The sequence below is a fragment of the Heptranchias perlo genome, chromosome 7 (genome assembly GCF_035084215.1).
Source record: "Heptranchias perlo isolate sHepPer1 chromosome 7, sHepPer1.hap1, whole genome shotgun sequence".
NCBI classification, from domain to species: Eukaryota; Metazoa; Chordata; class Chondrichthyes; order Hexanchiformes; family Hexanchidae; genus Heptranchias; species Heptranchias perlo.
Genome location: NC_090331.1, coordinates 55,608,300 through 55,620,257, shown reverse-complemented (window position 1 = coordinate 55,620,257; position 11,958 = coordinate 55,608,300). Strand labels below are relative to the sequence as shown.

Sequence of the window (11,958 nt, the reverse complement as noted above, 5' to 3'; positions counted from 1 at the left end):
ACTGCATTAACAAACATGTAGCTCTTTTTTATAAGCTACAAAGGTATGGACCGTTACAATATTTTGATCTTGGGAAGAATCTTTTGCAGGTCAGATTTGAAAGAATTTTCTGTTCCATGATGATTAAACGTCAAATCAATTGTGACCATCACAGTAACTGCAAAAGGACTTAATCTACTTCCTGGGAAGTGAAGATAAGCCAGAATTTCCAGCAGTAAAATGTAATGACTAGAACACAAGTCCTGCACACCAAGTCTTGGGAGGGGATTGATTTTGGACAGAAATCCATTTTATTGCTTGTAGCCAAAAATAGCTGCTGGTATAAAGTGATATTGAAGTGACAGCTATGTCCAATATCTAAATTAAGCTGATAATGAACATCTTTGCTAGTCAAGCTACAAAGCAAGTTCCCTCCAGGATAAGTTTAAAAAAAAATGAAGGACATAAAAGGGAAGAAGGATTAAAGTGGACTCTTTCAAAACTCAATTTCCCCATGTTCATTTGTCTTTCATGGCTAAACACTTCACAGCACATTTGCATTCTGTACTCATACCATTGCCTCAACATTGAGTAATATAATGGCAGTTTTCTTGTTCCTTTCTCTTCCACCACGACTTACATTCCCAAAACACAACACCTTTCTGAAAGCTAAGCATAGGCTAGTAATATTGTACCAGTTATTGGGAAATATTTACAGCCCTTCACCATTACTGACACACACCAAAACTAAATCAGACTTCTTTTTCTGCAAAAACAAGTCTGTATGTGTCATCAAATTTCAACAACAACTGAAAATTACTTCAGCTGAATTCATTCAAAGTAAAAGAATAGTAAATTTTCCACTGTGATTGTTATCATATCAAACACAGCACCAGTTGTGATCTGTGATTGCTTGCCCAGAAATTGAATAGAAACTTCCTAAAACAAAGTTCTATGATGCAATGACTTGTAATAATCAGAGTCAAAATGAGTTATAGAACTTTCACTTGAAAGTCTTTATTTACTTTTAAACTCTTACAAATTTTCCAGCTTGCATGTTTGATCATTTTGCAACATAATAAGTTTTTTTGGCTGATGGCAGTCACTTACTTCAACACTTATTTAATCCAGAAATGTACATTGGTATGTACCATGTGATCCCTATAATTAACAAGTGAGACCTGATGCCCATGATAGTTTACTGAGATTGTGGCAAAATAATGTAGCACCTGATGGAATCCATATCTGTGAAACCAGAGGAAATATGAGATGCTTTGATACAGTAGCAATTTTATTAGTAATTTCTATTGTTTATTTGAGACAATGAAATGCTTTGAATGACTAAGTCTGTACCTATTGCAGATCAAAGGTGGTTTCATTATAGCAATGCATACAAAATATTAAAATAGCAAATACTATGGGGGACAATGCTTAACTGACAACATTAAGTGGTGCTGTCAACATTAAAATTGCTAATATTAAAATAGATAACATCTCAGATAGAATAAGCCACCTTAAAATAGATCTGGCTGGTATGCACCTGAGGGTCCTTAAAGAAATGGGACAGGCTAAATAAACCAGTTGGTCTTTCCCTGTCCGCCATTTTTGTACGTTCGTATGATTGGAGTGCATTATCCCTCCTTGTCCTCATTGACTTCTCTACAGGGTTCGCCATGCCATTCTTCTCCATTCCTGTTGAGCTCCATGAGACTGCCCTTGTGTAGTTCCACTCCTACCTGTCCAAACAGGATCAACACATCTCCAGCAATGGTTTCTCTTTCTGCCTCTGCACCCATACAGTTACCTCAGGGGTCCCCGAAGGATCTATCCTTAGCCTCCTCTTTTTCCCCCTCTAAAAGATTATTTATATCTTTGCAGTTTGTGGGACCTTACTGTGTGCAAATTGGCTGCCATATTTCCCTACATTACAACAGTGACCACACTTCAGAAGTACGTCAGTGGCTGTGAAGCATTTTGGGACATCATGAGGTTGTGAAAGGTGCTATATAAATGTAAATTCTTTCTTCTTTTTGTGATTCACTGGCATGAGGGCTGTTTTCACCTGTATGCTGATGAACCCATCTACCTGACCAACACTTCTCTTGACCCCAATACCATCAGTGTGCTGTCAAACTATCTGCCTGACATCAACTTCCTCCAATTGAATACCATGAGCCAAGACCAAAACCATCATTTTTGGTCACTCCATAAACTCTGCTTCCTTGCCACTGGCTCCATTCCACTCGATCAGGCTAACCTACACCATGTGAAACCTTGGTGTCCTGTTTAACACAAAGCTGAGTTTCACACCTCATATTCTGTCCATCATCAAGACCACTTATTGCCTGCCTTCACCCCAACCTCAGTCACTTCACCATTGAAATCCTTAGCCACACTATTGTCACTTCTGTCCTTGATTTCTCCAATGTCCACCTTGCTAGCCCCCATTCCTCCAACTTCCAGACATTCCTAGCCCATATCCTGTCCCGCACTAAGTCAAACTCACTTATCATCCCTTGCCCCTCCATATCTCTGTAACCTCCACCAATCCCATAACCTCCCCCCAGTACTCTCTGTTCCTCTGACTCTGGCCTCATGCATTCTCCTCACCCCACCATTGACAGTTGTGCCTTCAGCCATTTAGGTTCCACCAGGCATTTTTTACAAAGTCACAAAAAGAAACAAGAATAAATTAGTTCTCATCTACTGTTAAATTAAGGACATATCAGAACACCAACATAATGAGCATTAACAATTCCACCTCACCTATGCCAGCAAATGTTATACTAATTGGGAGTGGTAGCTTTTTGAAGATCAGAGTCCTGTTACATGTTGACACTGTAGTGCCTATGTCTAAGTATCCTTGGTGAGGCTCCATGTTGCAGAAAAAAAAATCAAAGAATCCACAATGTGGAGCCCACACATAGGTCTCCTTTTTAGTGCAAGTTCACCTGCCTGGAGTGGTTCGTGTTTGTGAGTAGAAAGGCTGACTTGCAGCCGTGACATGGATCAATTTCTGAGACGGTGTCAGATTTAGCTGATAGACCAGAGTCAGCACACCCTTACACCAGCATCTGAGCACCAGCTTTAATGTTCTCTGTAGGTGAGTGCAAGTGCATCAATTTTATATTCAAGCAGTGTAATACTATGAATTTGAATTTCGTGCCATATTTATACTAACACCATTGTGAATTGGGTAATAAATTCATAATATAATAGAACTTAATAAGACCTGAGGTCCTCACTACCTCAGTTGATTTATCCTTGATTCTCGATGGTGCACATAGCAGTAGCATAAGTCCAGTTGCAATTTTTTTCACCCCATTTCATGAGCTATATTCTATGACAAAATGCACCAGCACTGTTGTATATCATATTTATCCAATGGGGTCGGATGTGTTCTTGCTTATCTTATAATGCATTAATTTCTGTAAGAATGTTTTTTTTAATTAGGTAGAGTAATAAATCAACTTTCAGGTAAGAGACCAAATCATTGTTCCTAAATAGTTTAAAAAAAGTATTGCGAGTGTGGCAGCTTTGAATCTTGATGATTGTTCTGTGGCAGATAGCCTCACTACGAGGTTACTTATCTATTTATTTCTGTATTCTCCCAATTTTGTTAACCTTCTCCTGAAGTTATCCTGAGAGCTCAATGCCACAAATGCTTGTGGTGCTTGATAACTTTATTCAAGGTAAACATGAGCCTAGGCACTGAGTGTTGCCAGACTATTCAAGCTAGCAGGGGAGGGGTGGGGGACAGGAAATCACAGACAAGCTTGATCCTTTTAAAAGAAAAGAACCTATGAAAGTATTCTCCATTCTTTTTGCCTTGCGAATTGATTTGTCAACTGTATATCACTGTGCAATACTTTACAGTTAAATCACAGGAAATAATATAACCAGAATACATTATGGTGTGCAAATTGGGACTCACGGATCCTGTGCCCTGGGATTCTGACCTTAAAGTTCAGGAAACTCAGTCCTTATATTTCTTCTTTTCTGGTTTGTCCTGTTTGTAGGCCAAGAGGTTTGGGAAAGGCTGTCCTTAGCATTGTTGCCTCATTGGTGTATAAACCTTAAATAAGAACATAAAGATCTATTAGTATCAGTAAACTGAGATATATTCGTTGCAGGAAAGGATGCCCCAGAGCATGGTACATTGGCGAGACCATGCAGACGCTGCGACAACGGATGAACGGACACCGCGCAACAATCGCCAGACAGGAGGGTTCCCTCTCAGTCGGGGAACACTTCAGCAGTCAAGGACATTCAGCCACCGACCTTCGGGTAAGCATACTCCAAGGCAGCCTTCGAGACACACGACAACGCAAAATCGTCGAGCAGAAATTGATAGCCAAGTTCCACACCCATGAGGACGGCCTCAACCGGGATCTTGGGTTCATGTCACGCTACACGTAACCCCACCAGCGAACAAATGTTATCTGTTTTTAATATAACGGGTCATTTGCTGTCTTTTCTTTGTTTGTTTCTGCCTCTCTCTCTCTGTTTTTTTTTGGTGGTTTGTATATTCGGTGACCTTTTAGGTAACACCTCTCTGTCTGCACACTGTGATTGCCGTGGCAACAGGCAGTTGGAAAGACTATCTGTAATCACCACGCATTGTTCTGTGATTTATAAATGCGAAGGATTCGAGGATTTCATTTCCACAACATTCACCTGAGGAAGGAGGAAGCCTCCGAAAGCTTGTGAATTTCAAATAAAATTGTTGGACTATAACTTGGTGTTGTAAAATTGTTCACAATTGTCAACCCCAGTCCATCACCGGCATCTCCACATCATGGCTACCATCGACACCACAAACTGCCGGCTCACAGTGGAAAGGATATCCAAGAAGATCGCGCATATCGACACAGACATCAAGTTTTTACAGAGCTGCAAGAAAGCAGACAAGATCCCTAAAGGACTACAGATCACGAACCCACTCAAGTCCACATACAACTCGGATTATGCTGAGAGACTCTGCCGTCGTACCTCTCGAACACTCCGCAACCATCTTGTACACCAACTCTACAGCAGACGCCGCAACCTCGAAACTAAGATAGAGTCCATACTCTCAACGTGTACTCAGGACACAGCAGACCAGCTACGAGATACCGCCAAACAGACGAGGCAACGGAACTACGCTGCCTACATGAAAACCAAGAGCAGGAAGCTTGAGAAACTCGGCATCACCACCAGCATCGACCAAGCTTCCCCCGGTACCATGGTTGCAACCACAGGGAAGTCTATCATCAATTTGTCCGACCACACCCTTCAACCAGACGAAATCGAAGTTCTCAGCCGAGGGCTCAATTTCTGCCCCACTACCAAAATGGACCCCATTAGTCTCGCGGCGGACACAGAGGAATTCATCAGGGGAATGAGGCTCTGGGAATACTTCCACAAACCCCAAGATTTCAGCAGCGAACCCAATGAGACAATCAATGATCCGGAACAGCAGACAGAGGGATCCGCGGCACAGCAAGAGGAAAGAGTCACACTGGACTCCTCCGGAGGGTCGCTGCCCTCAGCTTGACATGTATGCTCAAGCTGTCAGGAAATGCGTCAATGCCAGATTCATGAGCCGCACTCAGAAGACAGTCCAGAATGTCACCCGAGCACAACGCAACGCCATCAACGCTCTCAAGACCAACCGCAACATCGTCATCAAACCAGCGGACAAAGGAGGAGCCATCGTCGTACAGAACAGAACGGACTATTGCAAAGAAGCATACCGACAACTGGACAACCAGGAACACTACAGACGGTTACCCGCAGATCCGACCAAAGAACACACCCACCAGCTCAACAAACTGATCAAGACCTTTGATCCAGACCTTCAAAGCATCCTACGCGTTCTCATCCCACGTACTCCCCGCGTGGGAGACTTCTACTGCCTCCCAAAGATACACAAAGCCAACACACCCGGACATCCTATCGTATCAGGCAACGGAACCCTGTGTGAGAACCTCTCTGGATACATCGAGGGCATCCTGAAACCCATCGTAAAGGGAACCCCCAGCTTCTGTCGCGACACTACAGACTTCCTACAAAAACTCAGTACCCACGGACCAGTTGAACCAGGAACACTTCTCACCACGATGGACGTCTCGGCACTCTACACCAGTATCCCCCACGATGATGGCATCGCTGCGACAGCATCAGTACTAAACACCAACAACAGCCAATCTCCAGATGCCATCCTACAACTCATCTGCTTCATCCTGGATCACAATGTCTTCACCTTCGATAACCAGTTCTTTACCCAAACACACGGAACAGCCATGGGGACCAAATTCGCACCCCAATACGCCAACATTTTCATGCACAAGTTCGAGCACGACTTCTTCACTGCACAGGACCTCCAACCAACGCTATACACCAGATACATCGACGACATTTTCTTTCTATGGACCCACGGCGAGGAATCACTAAAGAGACTACACGATAACATCAACAAGTTCCATCCCACCATCAAGCTCACCATGGACTACTCCTCAGAATCAGTTTCTTTCTTGGACACACGAATCTCCATCAAAGACGGGCACCTCAGCACCTCACTCTACCGCAAGCCCACGGACAACCTCACGATGCTCCACTTTTCCAGCTTCCACCCTAACCACGTCAAAGAGGCCATCCCCTATGGACAGGCCCTGCGAATACACAGGGTCTGCTCAGACGAGGAGGAACGCGATGGACACCTACAGACGCTGAAAGATGCCCTAGTAAGAACGGTATATGACGCTCGACTCATCGATCGACAGTTCCGACGGGCCACAGCGAAAAATCGCATAGACCTCCTCAGAAGACTAACACACGACGCAACCAACAGAGTACCCTTCGTCGTCCAGTACTTCCCCGGAGCGGAGAAACTACACCATATACTCCGCAGCCTTCAACATGTCATCAATGACGACAAACACCTCGCTATGGCCATCCCCACGCCTCCACTGCTCGCCTTTAAACAGCCACCCAACCTCAAACAGACCATCGTTAGCAGCAAATTACCCAGCTTTCAGGAGAACAGCGTCCATGACACCACACAACCCTGCCACGGTAACCTCTGCAAGACATGCCAGATCATCGACACAGATACCACCATCACACGAGAGGACACCACCCACCAGGTGCATGGTTCATACACCTGTGACTCGGCCAATGTTGTCTACCTCATACGTTGCAGGAAAGGATGCCCCAGAGCATGGTACATTGGCGAGACCATGCAGACGCTGCGACAACGGATGAACGGACACCGCGCAACAATCGCCAGACAGGAGGGTTCCCTCTCAGTCGGGGAACACTTCAGCAGTCAAGGACATTCAGCCACCGACCTTCGGGTAAGCATACTCCAAGGCGGCCTTCGAGACACACGACAATGCAAAATTGTCGAGCAGAAATTGATAGCCAAGTTCCACACCCATGAGGACGGCCTCAACCGGGATCTTGGGTTCATGTCACGCTACACGTAACCCCACCAGCGAACAAATGTTATCTGTTTTTAATATAACGGGTCATTTGCGGTCTTTTCTATGTTTGTTTCTGCCTCTCTCTTTTATTTTGGTGGTTTGTATATTCGGTGGCCTTTTAGGTAACACCTCTCTGTCTGCACACTGTGATTGCCGTGGCAACGGGCAGTTGGAAAGACTATCTGTAATCACCACGCATTGTTCTGTGATTTATAAATGAGAAGGATTCGAGGATTTCATTTCCACAACATTCACCTGAGGAAGGAGGAAGCCTCCGAAAGCTTGTGAATTTCAAATAAAATTGTTGGACTATAACTTGGTGTTGTAAAATTGTTTACAATTGTCAAACTATTGAGAACATTGATTTAAACCATATACAATGCATCTACGTGGCCCTCGAAGACATAAAGCTTGCGCACTACTGGTATATATTAAGACTATATTCAGTCTCTGACATTCAAGATTTGTACTCATACATAATTTGATTTCTTATTAGCCAGATCAGTAGAAACTAATTTTTATTTTTATTTTTAACTACAACTGACATTACCGGATGTATAGGCAATTTACAAGTAGTGAAAACACTATGCAGAATTCTTGGTAGAACACCTGAGTGTTTTCCAGCATTTCTGTTTTTAAGCAGGATTCTTTATTCTCTTAATAAGTTTATTTTCCTTCTTACTTGCTGTACTTAATAACATTTTGTAATCATCGGCATATTCCAGTTAAAGTTATAACACTAGATTTGTCGCATTATTCTCAATCGATGTGATAAAGAAATTGCGGCTCTTAGTCCTTCGCAATGTTCAAATGTTTTTGACGTACTTTCGTTATATGAAATTCACAAGGAAGGAGTCAAAAGCGAGTGGAGCAAGTTCCAACAACATTGCTGCATAAAGTACGTGCAACACACAGATTGACCACTGGAGAAATACTGACCAGGACGTAAGCAAAATATGGGGGATGTAGCTCAGTGGTAGAGCGCATGCTTTGCATGTATGAGGCCCCGGGTTCAATCCCCGGCATTTCCACTTTTTTAAAAACCAATTGGAAAGATCTCTTCTTACTGGGTTGCAGTTGAAGTATTTTCTACAAGTTACTGGAAACAATCCTAACATAAACGAGTTACACTGTAACTTTCACAAGTATGCAGTATCATCGTTTTCATTAGTTCCACAGTATACTGCTGTATATTCTGCTCAATGCAAATGAGAACGATTGAAAGTAAATGTATAACTTACAATTTTTAAGAGACAAAAATATAATAATTTTTGGAGAACATCGTTATGCGGAAGCAATAACAAATATGAAACAAAGCACAAGGATGTTTTAATAAGCTCAAAGAGGCGTTTACACTTTAACTACAGTAGGAGGGGATGTAGCTCAGTGGTAGAGCGCATGCTTCGCATGTATGAGGCCCCGGGTTCAATCCCCGGCATCTCCACAGGTTTTGCTTAACTTTGTTCAAGAAATGTGCGTTTGAACAATAGCAGCAGATATATCCAAGAAAGTCAAATAAATACTGTGTGGAACTACTCATGCAGTTCTAATTAAAGGTCATCCACCTGAAACACTATCTCTTTCTCCACAGATGCTGCCTGACCTGTTGAGTATTTCCAGATTTTCCGGTTTTAATGCCTATTATACAGATCCAATAAAATACATACACAATAATATTCATAGTGGGAAATAATAATGAAAATTTTTTTGGAAAGAGACAAAAATATTGAAAGAACACCTATTTACATTCAGTGATCCATGTTCACAACTCCCATGAGAGATGTGCAATGGAGAGCTGTACTCCTTTTGGTTGCTGACTACTCATTACATTAATGGATACAACAATATTTTCACTGTATGGAATATCAGTGTATTTATTGTAAGGATAATGTCTGTTGAACAGGGCTGACTCAACAAGGTTAGAGGCTCTCTGCAAGAGCTGTTATTTAACAATGCCCCACACCCTCATGGGTGACCCCTATTATTTCCCAAATTGCTAATTGCTTCCTTGTTCAGGTAGTGACTCCTTCATTTATGAAATCTCCATAATCACAATTCTCATCAAAAAATTCACCCTTGACCCATCTCCAACTACTATTCCATCTCTAACCTCCCTCTCTGTTGTTGCCTCCCAGCTCTATGCCCACTTCTGTCATAACTCCATGTATGAATCCTTTCAGTTCAGTTTAATCTCCAACATAATTCCACTCCTCCCTGTCCCAATGCAGCCAGTTCATCTCCAGTAATGGCTTCCCATCCTGCATATACGATCACCTCTAGTGTTCCCTAAGGATCGATTCTTAGCCACTTCCTCAAGCTCATCTACACGCTGCCTCTCAGTGACATCATCACTAGGCATGGAGTCAGCTTCCATACATATCCCCTCATCCCTTCCCCAGTGATTGTGCCACTGAAGCTCCAGGTAGTTTTCTAAAACACTGAAACCCAGTGAACTTAATCTCTGCTGGAGTCCCCTTGTCAGGGTCCTCCTGTAATCACAGATTCACGGGTGCCAAGTGGACCCAACAAGTGAATAATTTACCTGCTCAGTGTCATCTAAAACAAGAAAGTGCACAATGAATTTGATGTAACACTGTCTACACTATTGTCACAAAAATACCTAGCCCCACTGACATTGTCTGCTGGTGTATAAGTGACTATATTGTCATCACTATTAGAATAACCATGAAGCACAGTCTGCTGGTGATAGTTTCTCTTTCCAGTCGCTAATCAACTGGTGGCCACAGACTAGCCAATTGCCAATCAGCCAGCAACAGTCTTCCTGCATTCCTCAAGATAACGCAGAACTACACAGAGTAAATTCAGTGATCCTTCACACCCAGTGGGGAGCTGCACTTGAAGGTAGCATGGGTTACATAAGAACATAAGAAATAGGAGCAGGAATGGGCCAATCGGCCCTTCGAGCCTGCTCCGCCATTTAATAAGATCATGGCTGATCTGATCCTAACCTCAAATCTAAATTCATGTCCAATTTCCTGCCCGCTCCCTGTAACCCCTAATTCCCTTTACTTCTAGGAAACTGTCTATTTCTGCTTTGAATTTATTCAATGATGTAGCTTCCACAGCTTCCTGGGGCAGCAAATTCCACAGACCTACCACCCTCTGAGTGAAGAAGTTTCTCCTCATCTCAGTTTTGAAGGAGCAGCCCCTTATTCTAAGATTATGCCCCCTAGTTCTAGTTTCACCCATCCCCTTGAAGATAAGTTACAACACGGCGGCACCAATTCTCTAACCCTTAGCCTCTTCAAGCATGCCTCCCTGCTGGGAGCACAGGATCATTGAACTTATCCTGTGGTAACTACAGAAAGAACACTATGTGATTTGGTGATTCAATGATATAGAATACGGTTCTTATGTGGGATCTTATAGGGTCACACTCCTCAGCACTTCCAACGGTTTTGCTTAAATTTTAGTATTTTTTTTCAATTGAAAGCTAATTAGTCAGTGTTAATATCTAGAATATTTATTTACTTTAATTACAAGGTAATGAATCACTGTTTTTACACATTAATGAGGTTTTTTAAGAGAAACTCCATATTTTGCACCTTTATTCTAACTGATTTTCAAGAAACATTGAGAATGATTGTACATCATCAGTTATCAAATTATTTACAAAAATTGAATAAAAAAGTAAAAAAAATAAAAATATAATAAAAGAAAATACCTGCAATGATGTCCGCAATAGTGGTGAAACATTGAGTTTTACCTTTTCTATCCTATTTCTATCTCATTCTTTTCACCTTTTATTCCATTTTTTCAAATAATTCTGTGACTGGGAGTATATCACCTATTTTTGATGTCTTTCTTCAACAATAACTTCCACAGAAAAACCTTTAGAAGTTACAACTGTAACTATTATTTCAAAACTAACTGAATTAAATCTATAAATAGAATCATTTGCTGCAGATGGAATGGGAGCAAAAGCTATCTAAACCTTTTCATTAAATTTAAACTGGAACTTCCTTCTCTTCACTTACACCTTTCAAGATTATGTATGAGTACATTTTTGGAGGCTCTGCACACGGCTTAGACCCTCCATAGAAGTGTGCACGCATCGGAAAATTGAGCTTCCATCCTGTCAAGCTGCTGTTAGTCCATGCCTGATTTTCCAATAACCGTTTTCCCTGAAATAAGTAGGCCTCACAGTCAGCCTGTCAAGTTGGCTGAAGGAGCGGCTACCAATGTTGGGGTGAAGGATTGAGGGGCATGTACAAGAGGCCAGAGTCAGAGGAACAGAGAATTCTGGGCCATTGTAGGGCTGGAGGAGGTTGCAGACATAGGAACGGGGAGACCATGAAGGGATTTAAACATGAAGATGAGAATTTTTAATTGGGAGCATAGGGAGACACCTAAGTCTTCGGAATGACATTGCCAAGGTGCAGCATGTAGATGAGGAAAAGGAGCAGGCCAAGGACAGATCCTTGGGTGATGCCAAAGGGTAGAGTGCAAAGGAGGGAAGAGGAGCCTGACTTGCCGAGTATTTCCAGCATTT

At 42.4% G+C, this 11,958-nt stretch overlaps 2 non-coding genes across 2 annotated transcripts; both read left to right on the top strand.

Moving 5' to 3' along the window:
• The first annotated feature begins 8,404 nt into the window (after positions 1–8,404).
• trnaa-ugc (transfer RNA alanine (anticodon UGC)) lies at positions 8,405–8,476 on the top strand. Its single transcript has one exon. It is a non-coding gene; the product is annotated as a tRNA-Ala (tRNA).
• Positions 8,477–8,817: 341 nt separating this feature from the next.
• trnaa-cgc (transfer RNA alanine (anticodon CGC)) lies at positions 8,818–8,889 on the top strand. The gene has a single exon. It is a non-coding gene; the product is annotated as a tRNA-Ala (tRNA).
• Positions 8,890–11,958: the final 3,069 nt, after the last annotated feature.